Source organism: Aedes albopictus, chromosome 1 (assembly GCF_035046485.1).
Source record: "Aedes albopictus strain Foshan chromosome 1, AalbF5, whole genome shotgun sequence".
Classification (NCBI taxonomy): domain Eukaryota; kingdom Metazoa; phylum Arthropoda; class Insecta; order Diptera; family Culicidae; genus Aedes; species Aedes albopictus.
This window is the reverse complement of record NC_085136.1, coordinates 304061946-304073737: the sequence shown is the minus strand read 5'-3', so window position 1 is coordinate 304073737 and position 11792 is coordinate 304061946. Positions and strand designations below refer to the sequence as shown.

At 38.6% G+C, this 11792-nt stretch overlaps 1 long non-coding RNA gene across 1 annotated transcript in view; it reads right to left on the bottom strand.

Annotated features, from left to right (window-relative positions):
* Nucleotides 1-10670: 10670 nt before the first annotated feature.
* LOC134285731 (uncharacterized) overlaps nucleotides 10671-11792 on the bottom strand; it is a 174652-nt gene continuing 173530 nt past the window's right edge. Inside the window, exon 2 of the long non-coding RNA XR_009996578.1 lies at nucleotides 10671-10790. This is a non-coding gene — a long non-coding RNA (uncharacterized LOC134285731). The remainder of the gene's footprint in view (nucleotides 10791-11792) is intronic.

Below are 11792 nucleotides of genomic sequence, written 5' to 3'. Positions count from 1 at the left end.
AATGAATTTGAAATAGATTTTTTTTTCTTCGACGGTACTTTTCGATCTGGTTTGGAGGTTTGATTTCTTCTGGTTATATTGAAAAGCAGCATTAACCTTTTCGGTTCCGCCTACCAGCATGGTTTCTGCTTTGACGCATTCGTCATCAGAGCGCCCATTGCTTCTTCGCGTTCCAAGCTAGTGTACAATACTGCCGCGGTTTAAAATGTGCTGGCGATAATGTCTATGTCATCCACAAAACAGATAAATTGACCGATTTTCGTGAAAATCCTACCGCGGCTGTTGAGCCTGATTCGTCGCATTATACCTTCCTGAGCGATATTGAAGAGTAGGCATACTGGATAGTTCACCCGAAACCCTTACGCTGTTTCGCACACCGCCCATCGTTGATTTGATCGTTCTAGTCAGCTTCACAAAAAAAAAACAATTTCGTCCATGACTTTCCATAGCTCTTCGTTTGCCGCTTTAAAGTCGATGAAGCGTTAAGACATGGCATTCACGGAATTTCTGGGGAATTTAATGTACAGTGAAGATCGGGTCCGCTGTCGACCGGCCGTCGATGAAGCCGGCTTGAAAACTCCCATGAACTTGGGTAACAGACGACGAAAGTTGATCTGGGAGAGAACTTTGCAGTCGGCATTCAACATGGTGATCGCTTTGAAGATCTCACCTTCCAAATGGTCGCTTTTCTTGAGAATGAGGCAGGTTACCCCTTCCGTCTACTCCTCCGGTAGCTGTTCAGTTTCCCAAATCCCGACATTCATCCAAAAGCGTTTCTGAGGTTTTGGTCAGGCGGGGGGGGGCAAATTTATTCCTACTATCTCTTTTATAACTAAACGCAACACGAAGGAATTGAATATAGCAACATTATATTTTAAAAGCATAATTTAAACCTTCAGTACTCACGCTGTTTTATTTTGTACAATACGTAGAAAAATGCTCGCTTGTTCTATATGAATCAGCGTGGTAGATGTGATAAATTTCTGGAAGAATAAGAATTTTTCTTTAGTCGCGCATTATTTCTTCTATGCCCATATTGTTGTTTGTTATAATCCACAAAATTTTCGTAATGAATCATAGCCAAACTCTTTTGGAAATTAAGAACTCTTTTCTGGACTAACCCAGAATTTTCTGATGCTGGGTCATTAGGCCGAAGGTCATTAGGTCGAAGGTCATTAGGCCGAATGGTCATCAGGACGAATTGAAAGTCAGCCGTTATGAGCCTGTAAAGGGATCTGTTGTTTTTACCTATTCCAACCATTTTTGCCAAAAACTAGTTTAGCAATGATACTAGAAAGAACAGCCTATGTTTAAAAGAAGGAAAATTTTATGGGTAAAATGTCAGTAGATTCAGCATCAATAAAGTAGCTTCATGCCTGTCACACGATATAGGTACATATGGTCGGCGTTAAGTCAGAGGGGACCAAGTAACAAAATTGACGAAAATTAGATTTTTAGGGCATTTGATCAAGAATTACTTAGGCTACTTGGAACATTCACCCAATTTTCTTAATGTTACAATTAACGAGAGTTATAGCACAATTTTCTTTTGATTGAACTGCAAAAATCGATAATAGTGTGCAGCCAGAGTGGACCATATGCTTGATGTCAAGAGAGTTGAAAAAATATGTATTCGTTAAAATCCAATAAATAAAATAGTTTATCATCAAAATGTAATACGTTTCCAAATCGTATGACTCTCTAACGTATTAACTGATGATTATTGATCAAGAAAGCACGTGAAATTCTATTTTATTATGATCAATATCGTATTTTACAGATCATCGTGTTGAAGCATATTAGGGCATTTTACGGGCAGACAGAGTGAACCATGTGTATCTAAGAAAAATAGTTGAAATTACCATATTCTTCGTAATCCTTTCCTAATCAAAATATGTTTGTTTAGTAGCTCTTGGACATCATATTGAAATGTACCAATACCCGTTTCATGAAGAAATTTATTTTACCGATTATTTAAGAATTGTGTACTTGGTTCACTCTGTCTGAACGAGTTTTTGAAAAATGCCAGTCCTCTGAATAAATTATTATAAACCGTGTAACTACAATATTTCAAAAACATGCCGAACTATGAAAATGCATTCAAAAGTTGTTAGCTATTAAATGTTCAAGTTAAAAATTCTTAAATAGCTCATTAATTGACTACCCTTTATGTGATATTGAACTGTTGTACTTGGTACACTCTGACTGAACATAAAAATTTAAAATGGTAATCAACAGTGTAATAACAGAAATATCAAATTTCAAACTTGCTGCTCACATTATACACCACTCCTATTAACTTTTGTCCTACTTGTGCATTATTTTTTCATCAAATATGTAAGAACTTGAGTGTGAGTTGAGTTGGTTGAAGATTTTCCTAAAACCGTTCAGTCAGAGTGGACTAAGTACAATTAATTACTTAGCAATTTCTCGGTTTTAAGCTTTATTTAACGTCTTTTCGCGATCAATACAGAGCGATGCTATGATGAATAGTTATTAAAATTTATGGCAAAAATTCAAGAACATTTGTTGAAAAACCCAAAACTTATAGAGTTGCAAACTTTAAAGTCGTTTTTCTAGAAATTAAGTAAAAGACACATGGTCCTCTCTGACTTAACGCCGACCATATGCAAAATGGTCATTTGCAGAGGAAGCTCTCAGTTAATAACTGTGGAAAATCACACTAAGCTGAGAAGCAGGCTTTGTCTCAATGGGGACGTAACGGCAAGAAGAAGACCCAATGACCATTCGGCCTAATGACCATTCGGCCTAATGACCTTCGGCCGAATGGCCTGACACCGAGTTTTCTTCATGATTTTTTTCAACATTTTCTCATAATGGAAACTCGTCCAAAGACTTTTTTTGAAAATGTCTATATAATGTCTTCCATGACAAACAGGACATCCAGGGACAGGGACATCATTGCTGAAATTTTCCCCAGAGACAACTTTTATACTCATATACTGCATATACTCATCTCAGAGCATAATCCTATAGAAATGTCAATCGACGTATTCTTGGTAGGATCCTTGGAAGAATTCTTATATCTCGTAACAGCCTTGAAACTATCACTGGAAGAAATCCTTGGGGTATCGCATTAAGATTTCCAGAAGGGAACCCTTGTAGAAGTTTTTGATTTTTTTTCTGGAAGTATTTCCGGAGAACTCTCATATAATGGAATTCTGGGAAAAATCCTGGTATTCACCTGAAGAAATTCCTAATCAAATCGGTTAAATGCATTCGAAAATAAATGTCTGGAGGAATTTGAAAAGAAATTCCTAGAGACATTCTTGGTGCATTTCCTAGACTTGATGAATTGCAGGAGGAAAACCCAGGGAGAATTCCGAAACAATCTTCCCTGGGTGAATTCCTGGAGTGAATTTCCTGGAGAAATGTCTGAAAGCATTTCTAGCATGTCAGTACTTATTTGTAAAAAATCACAGTGACTTCTGCGCATCCAAAACTTGCACTGCCGTGTCTCTTATTTGAAATGTGTGTTGCTTAGAACATAGGTTCCCAAGCTTTCAGGAGCGCGACCCACTTTAGCCAGCAGACGTACTTTACGCGACCCCCCATAGAAATTCTCTCATTTGTTGTCTGTTACAGAAAACATATTCGACTGTCCCTCGCGACTCCCTGGATGAAGGCCGGCGACTCCCCTGCGGGGTCGCGACCCACAGTTTGGGAAACCATGGCTTAGAAGAATCCTTGGAGGACCATTTTTTAGAATTCCTTAGGCGCTGTCCATAAACTATGTAGACTTACTTGTTGGGTTTAATCACCGTTAACTAGTATATATCTATTTTATTGATATTTATCGGTGAACGAGTAAAACAATATCGTTTTTTGCGTGACGTTTCGGCCTAATCACTTTTCAGCCATCTTCAGACGCCTACAAGTTTATTACAAAAAGATTAACATTAAACAAGATTTATACATTTTCATTTTTTCACCCCACAACTCACAATTTGATCGCCGCAGCTGATGCTACCTCCTATCCAGCTGGGAGATCACGTACCACTGTCTAGTAGGGTACTATGCGGTTGTGGTGCGCGTCCTCTCTCGTTTCCTCTTCGTCGTCTATCGTTGTTCGTCACTTGTCGTAGCTTAAACACTAACGCATTGTAGTTCGTGTTGAACAATCCACATTCACGCTGGAGGTTCACTGTATTAGTTTCCCCTGCCAGCTTGATGTGGAAACACATCGCCGACCAGGAGAGCAGAGTCGTCGCGGAGACATTCCACATCAAGCTGGCAGGGGAAACTAATACAGTGAACCTCCAGCGTGAATGTGGATTGTTCAACACGAACTACAATGCGTTAGTGTTTAAGCTACGACAAGTGACGAACAACGATAGACGACGAAGAGGAAACGAGAGAGGACGCGCACCACAACCGCATAGTACCCTACTAGACAGTGGTACGTGATCTCCCAGCTGGATAGGAGGTAGCATCAGCTGCGGCGATCAAATTGTGAGTTGTGGGGTGAAAAAATGAAAATGTATAAATCTTGTTTAATGTTAATCTTTTTGTAATAAACTTGTAGGCGTCTGAAGATGGCTGAAAAGTGATTAGGCCGAAACGTCACGCAAAAAACGATATTGTTTTACTCGTTCACCGATAAATATCAATAAAATAGATATATACTATGTAGACTTATTTTTGGCATTCTCAGAACCCCCCCCCCCCCCCCCCACCGTAGACTTTTGTTCATACAAAATTTTCTAAATATGTATGGAGCGTAGACTTTCGCCATTTTGCCAGACCCCTCCGCCCCCCCTAAAAATCTACGTAGTTTATGGACAGGCCCTTATGAAAATCCCTAAGTAATCTCCTGAAAAAACGGCTGGAATCCCTTGTAAATGTTTAGGCAACTTCTTGTAGCAGGCCCGTGCACAGAAGTGACGTCAAGGGAGGGTTTTTCCCAATTTTGGCAAAAGGCGGAAGGGCGCCTAGTGTATGAAGCGTCGGCAATGGGGGGGGGGGATTAACACCCATACTACCCCTCCCCCCTTGTCTTGTACTAAGACAATCGTTTAGCCGAGGCTAAAAAAATTTCAAAAGAGTGTCAGGAAACTCATACAAAAGATTTTATGATAAAACTTTTTTATCGTAGTGATAGTACATCTAGAACTGATTTATAAAAATGTAATACATCACACTTACATATACACTGAAACAAAAAAAGGGCAAAAACCCTTCAAATGTCATTTTTTGCCTAGACATTCGTTTAGCCGAATTGTACAATTTTTAGAATTCCATAATAAAAAACTAACAAATTTCGAAAATTATCCAACAAAGTCATTTTGTATGGTGACCTGCATTATAGATCGACTTGTAAATCATGAATTCGATCGTTTTTGGAAGTGCTGCCATATTAGTTTTGCATGCAACTCATATAAATATTTCACAATATTGTAAATGTATCCAAATTGAGATTTGATGTACTCATTTTTATCGGAAGTGTTTCAAAATAATCTAATGAAAGTTTCATGGCTAAAGCAGGTTGAAAATTTACGTAAAACAAAGTTTTTAACAGAAAAAAACAGCTCAAACCATCAAAAAATCACGTATTCATGTATTGTTTAAATGAAATATGATGGTTTCACTTGCATAAATCACAGCGTTTACTACTATTAGGTCTTCTAATAGCTCCCAATATCTTCTAGACTGTATTCTGGCTGAAATAACATACATTGGACGGCTCATATTTCGAGAAATGGCACCGAAAGTATTCAAAATTCTAGCATGAACTACTTGTGTCATAATTTAGACATTCTTTTCAAATAAATCATGTTAAAATTGAATGTGGTTCACAACTAAGACTTATTTATAATATATTTCTTCAGATTAAATGGAATAAACCATTTTTTTTACCACATCTTGCATTTTTGTATGAGCATCTGCTTTTAAATAAACAGGGTAAAAAATTCTGACTCTTCTTGCAGTTCTTTCACTTTGCAGTCTTCTCACTCGTTTAGTAATGCTAGTATCAAAGAGGTATACTCCACAGGCATTATGGCACGTCTTTATTTCAATGCAGAACTATTTATTTTAGCTTTTATCAATCCCATTTTAAAGTTTAACCAACCAAAAACCAGTATACTTATTTTTTTCATGACATTTTATGCAATAATTTGAACATTTCTAACAATAATTCTGTGCCATATTTTCTAAACTGCTAATCTAGCTTACGTTTGAGTGTTTTCACAAATCATTTTTCCTTAAATATATTTGTTTATCGCCGCTTCTCCTTATCCGGAAATTTTTTTATAATATATCTCTGAATTTCACAAATAAATTAACTTTTAAGGTCAATTATCTTGCTAACACGTCATAAACTAAATGCCTTGGGGTATATCCGAGAAATATACTCACGAAATTTCAAAAAATCCATTGAAACTCAATTTTTCATTAACCTCGGCTAAACGAATGTCTAGGCAAAAAATGACATTTGAAGGGTTTTTACCCTCGTTTTTGTTTCAGTGTATATGTAAGTGTGATGTATCACATTTTTATAAAACAGTACTTGATATACTATCACTACGATAAAAAAGTTTTAACATAAAATCTTTTGTATGAGTTTCCTGATACATTTTTTGAAATTTTTTTAGTATCGGCTAAACGAATGTCTATCACTGTATTTTAAGAGAAATTTCCCGAGGAATCCTTACGCAAAATTCGTAAGAAGATCCCTGATAAAATTCTTGAACAAATCCTAGGATAAGTTCCAAAACCAAACGTTGAAGGGTATCCTTGAAACATTCCCGAAGAAATATCTGAAGGAGTTCCTTGACAAGTTTTTGGAAAAAATCCTGAAGGACTTTCCAAAGGAACACCTTCAAAACCTTCCTGGAATCTCTGAAGGAGTTGCTGGAAAAAAATAATAATGGATAACTTTTGAAAAAAAATATCAGGATATATTCCTGGAAGAACCGCAAGACGATTTTCTGAAGGTATTTTTTTGCAGTGAATCAATGGATGAATTCCTAGATTTTTTTGGAAATAATTGTGAAAGACATCCGTGATCGTTTCTTGGAGATCTTGCATCCTTCTTGGCCCCTACATATATGCATCCCTCTTAAATTATTTTATACCATTCCAATACGAATCGCTGGAGGAGTTCCTCGAAATCTTCAGGTAATCCTGGAAGAATTATTGGATGCATCCCTGGAATTTCTGAAAGTTCTGAAGGGACGCCTGAATATTTTTTCAAATATCCCGAGAGGAATTTCTTAAGAAACCAATAAACGATTTCTTGGAGCAATCTTGGAAAACATCCCGGAACAATATCTGGGAAAATTCTTGGAGAATTCCCAGGAGGAATTCCTGGATGAATCCCTGGAAGAATTCCGGTAGGAACTACTGGAGGATTTTTTTCAGGAATGCCTGAAGGAAACTCTGGAGGAATCCTTGAAGGAATTTCCGGACGAATCCCTGGATGAATTCTTGGAAGAATCCCTGGAGTTATTACAGAAGAAATCTCTTGAGGTGTTCCTGGATAAATTCCTGGAGGAATTCTTGAAGAAATTTCTAAAGAAACCATTGGAGGAATGCATGAGGGAACTTCTGGACAAAATCCTGGCGGAATCTCTGGTGGAGCTTCTGGACAAACTCCTGGCGGAATCACTAGAGAAATTTGAGGAGGAGACCGTGGAAGAATCCTTGGAGGAATTCTTGGAGGAATCCGTGGGAAAATTTTTGAAAGACTAATTGGAGGAGTTTCAAGAGGAATTCCTGGAGAAATTCCAGGATGCATTCCAGGAGCAATTCCTGAAAGAATTCCTGCAGTAATCACTAGAGGAATTCTAGGAATAATCCCTAGAAAAATATCGGGAGGAATCATTGGAGGCATTTCTGGAGGAATTCCTAGAGTAATCGTCAGAGGAATTCCTGGAGGAATTCTGAAGGGAATCCTGGAGGGTTTCTGAAGGACACCCTGAATCCTTGAAGGAATCCTTGAAGGAATTCCTGAGGGAATTCCTGGTGGAATCCCTGAGAAATTTCTGAAAGTCTATCTGGAGGAATTCTTGGATGAGTCTCTAAAGAAACTCATGGAAGAATTCCTGGAGGAATTCCTAGTGAAAATTCGGGAGCAATCTTTTGAAAAATTTCTGGAGGAATTCCTGGAGGGATATCTAGAGCATTTTTTTTAATCTGTGGGTGAATCTTTAAAGCAATTCCTGGATGAATCTCTGGAAGAAATCGTAGCGGAATGCCTGGAGGAACTTTTGGACAAATTCCTAACGAAAATTTGAAGAGAAAACCTTGGATGAATTCCTGGTGAAATCCATAGAGGAATTCTTTAATGAATCTCAGAAGGAATTTCGTGGAGGAATCTATAGAGGAATTCTGGGAAGAGTTACTGTAGGAATTTGTTGGAAGAATCCTTAGAGGAATTTCTGGAGAAATGCCTGGGAATATCCCTGAAGCAATTATTGGAGGAATCTATGGAAATATCCTTGGAGGAATTCCTGGATAAATTCCCGGAGGAATTCCCAAGGGAATTTCAGGTGGAATTGCTGGATAAATCTCTGATATAATTCCTGGAGTAATTCCTGAAGGAATCCCCGGAGGAGAAATTCCTGTAAAAACTTCAAAAGTAATCCCTGGAAAAAATCCTGGAAGAATTTCTGAAGAAATCACTGGAGGTTATCCTGGAGAAACTCCTAAAGGAATTATTGTACGAATTTCTGAAGGGATTTCTGAGCGAATTACTGGAGGAATTTCTTATACAATTGCTGGAGATATTCCTGGAGGAACTCCTGAAGAAATTCCTGAGGTAATTCCTGGAGGAATTTTGGAAGGATTTCCTGGATGAGTCCCTGTAGGAATTCCCTGGAGGAATGCCTGGAGGAATGTTCAGAGGAAGTCGTGGAGGAATCGCTTAATAAATCCTTTGAGGAATTTCTGGAGGAATGTCTGGTAGAATGTCTGGGGGAATTCCTGTAGGAATTCCAGAAGGAATTTCTGTAGAAATTCCCGGAGAAATTCGTCAAGAAATTCCAGGAAGGATTCCTGGAAGAATTTCTGGATAAATTCTGGGAGGAATTCCTAGGGGAATGCCTTGAAAATTTCTTGAAAGATTTCCTAGAGATATTGCTATAAGAATTTCTTGAGAAATTCCTGGCAGAATTCCTTGACCAATTCCTGGAGATTTTTAAAGGAATCTCTGGAGATATTCCTTGGATAATTGTTGAATGAATTCTTGGATAAATTCCTGGGAAAGTCACCAGAAGAATTCCTGGGTGAAATCCTGAATAAATGCCTGAATAAATACCTGGATGAGTATCTGGAGGAGTATCTGGAGGAAAGTCTATAAGAATGCCTGGAGGAATTTCCGGAGGAATCCCTGAAGCAACTTTTGAGGAATCTCTGGAAAAGATCTTGGAGGAATACCTGGAGGAATTCCTGGAAGAATTTGTGGATAAATTCCGGGACGAATTTGTGGAGGAATTCCTGAAGGAATCCATGAAGAACTTCTTGGAGGATTTCCTGGAGAAATTCCTGGGAACGTTGCTATAAAAATTTATGGAAGAACTCCTTGATCAATTACCGGAGGGGTTTCTCAAGGTATCTCTGGAACAATTCCTTGAGAAATTCCTGGATGAATTCTTGGAGGAATTCCTGTCCGAGTAGCACACATATTCTACATAAGTCTGAGACATGCCTGTAAGAATTCCTGGATGAATCTCTTGAGAAATTCTTTGGGGATTCTCTGTAGGAATTCCTGGAGGAATTTCTGCTTATTTTTTCGGAGGCATCCCTGGAGGAATCCCTGGAGAAGTTTTTGGAGGAATGCCTGTATAAATTCCTGGGAGAATATCTAGATGAACTTCTGCAGGAATCTCTAGAGGTATTTCTGGAGGAATTATTGTTTTATGTTTAGGTGGATGTTTTGGCAAAACTCCAAGAAAAGAAAAAAGAACAAATACGATTACTACATGAATTTTCAAAAGAATTCCTATGGATTCTGAAGGTGTAGTAAAAGATTTATTATGAAACTTCTATGAAGAAAATTCATGATTGATTTTTGTCAAAATTATAAAAAGAACAGGGTTTTTTAGTTGATGAAAAAGTTTTGTTTTTATTTTTATGCAGTTTTGCCTTTCACGTACACGAAAGTGTACTGAAAGGCTATATATTCACTCAAAAATCGAATTTTCTATAGAACGCCTGGAGGGTCAAGTCACATAGACCAATCAACTCAACTCGACGAATTGAGGTGATGTCTGTATGTGTGTATGTGTGTATGTCTGTGTACGAAAAGGTCACTCACTTTTAAGGCACTTCCCATTGGCTGATTTTTCGGATTTTAGCACGAATCCAAGCAATGTCAAGCGGAATTCTCGAAAACATATATAGAGAAATCTCTAAAGAACCTCTAAAGATAACCCAGGGGATTGTCTGGTGAAATCCTTAGAGAAATTCTTGAACAAATCTCTGGAGCAATTCATGATGAAACGACTGAAGGAAGCTATGCGAAAATTCCTGGAAGAATCCGTCGATGCATCCTTGCAGAAGTAGCTGTAAAAATTTCTGAAAGGAGCGTACCTACCGGAACTGAAGGGCCCATATAGCCGAGGCGGTAAACGCACGGGTATTCAGCATGACCATGCTGAGGGTGACGGGTTCGATTCCCGGTCGGTCCAGGATCTTTTCGTAAAGGAAATTTCCTTGACTTCCTTGGGCATAGAGTATCTTCGTGCCTGCCACACGATATACACATGCAAAATGGTCATTGGCAGAGGAAGCTCTCAGTTAATAACTGTGGAAGTGCTCATAGAACACTAAGCTGAGAAGCAGGCTTTGTCCCAGTGAGGACGTTACGCCAAGAAGAGGAGGACCTACCGGAACTGGTTCTGACAAATTCAGACAATTTGGTATGTTGCTTATGTATTCCTTGCATAAAAATCACAAAATTAAGACATTTAACCAAGTTAGCTATTAGGTGCAAAAATGTATGATAAGGTTGAAGTTGTACTACAATACTTGGCGCAATGGAGTGGTTGTCGAGAAAAACAAGTTTGATAGTTTGAATAAAATCCTAAATTATTCGGATGGTTTATTTCTTTATTTTTTTTTAAATCTGATTTATTGATAATCATGAGATGGCTCGTGTTTTCGAAAGAAATATGGCGGCCAAGAGGCACGCAACCAAGTCCCCCCCCCCTGGCTACGCCCATGCATTCAACCGGTACAGGCAGATGACCAACTTCTCTGGACCCATCCTAATGAGTTCAGCATTCTTACTAACTGCTTTGTTGGGTTTGACCAGGTGAATGTTATACTTCCCTCAGCGTGGGAGTTGGATGAGTTCCAAGAAGAATTAACCTAAGACTAAAAAATCTCGTTAAAACAACTGAAAATACACCTGCCAATCGGTTGCAAATACCAAATCCTGACACAAAATGTCAAGGTTCGTGTCATTTCTCATTTCTTTTTCTGACACAGCCCCCCATCAGCTCTATCGTACTCATCTGATTCCAGTTGATTGTAGCCGATGGCATAAATCGTGTCGCCGACATTATTCATTCGGCGTGTAAAAAGATGCTCCCCTAGGAGTGTGCGATAGAGATATTCTCCATTTGTGGATTACTTCGCGAAATCCGAACCTGTCAGTCAGCATCCTTATTGGTTTGGTGTGGTCTCAACCACCCGGTTCACCTGATCTGCGAAACCGTTGAAAGAAGAAGCTCCGCTTCGATTGAAATCTAATTGAGCTGCGATGCCAGGTTACAGCTGACTGCATCTGCAATCGTCTTCGTCGTCGTCGTCGTCGTTCGGAATAG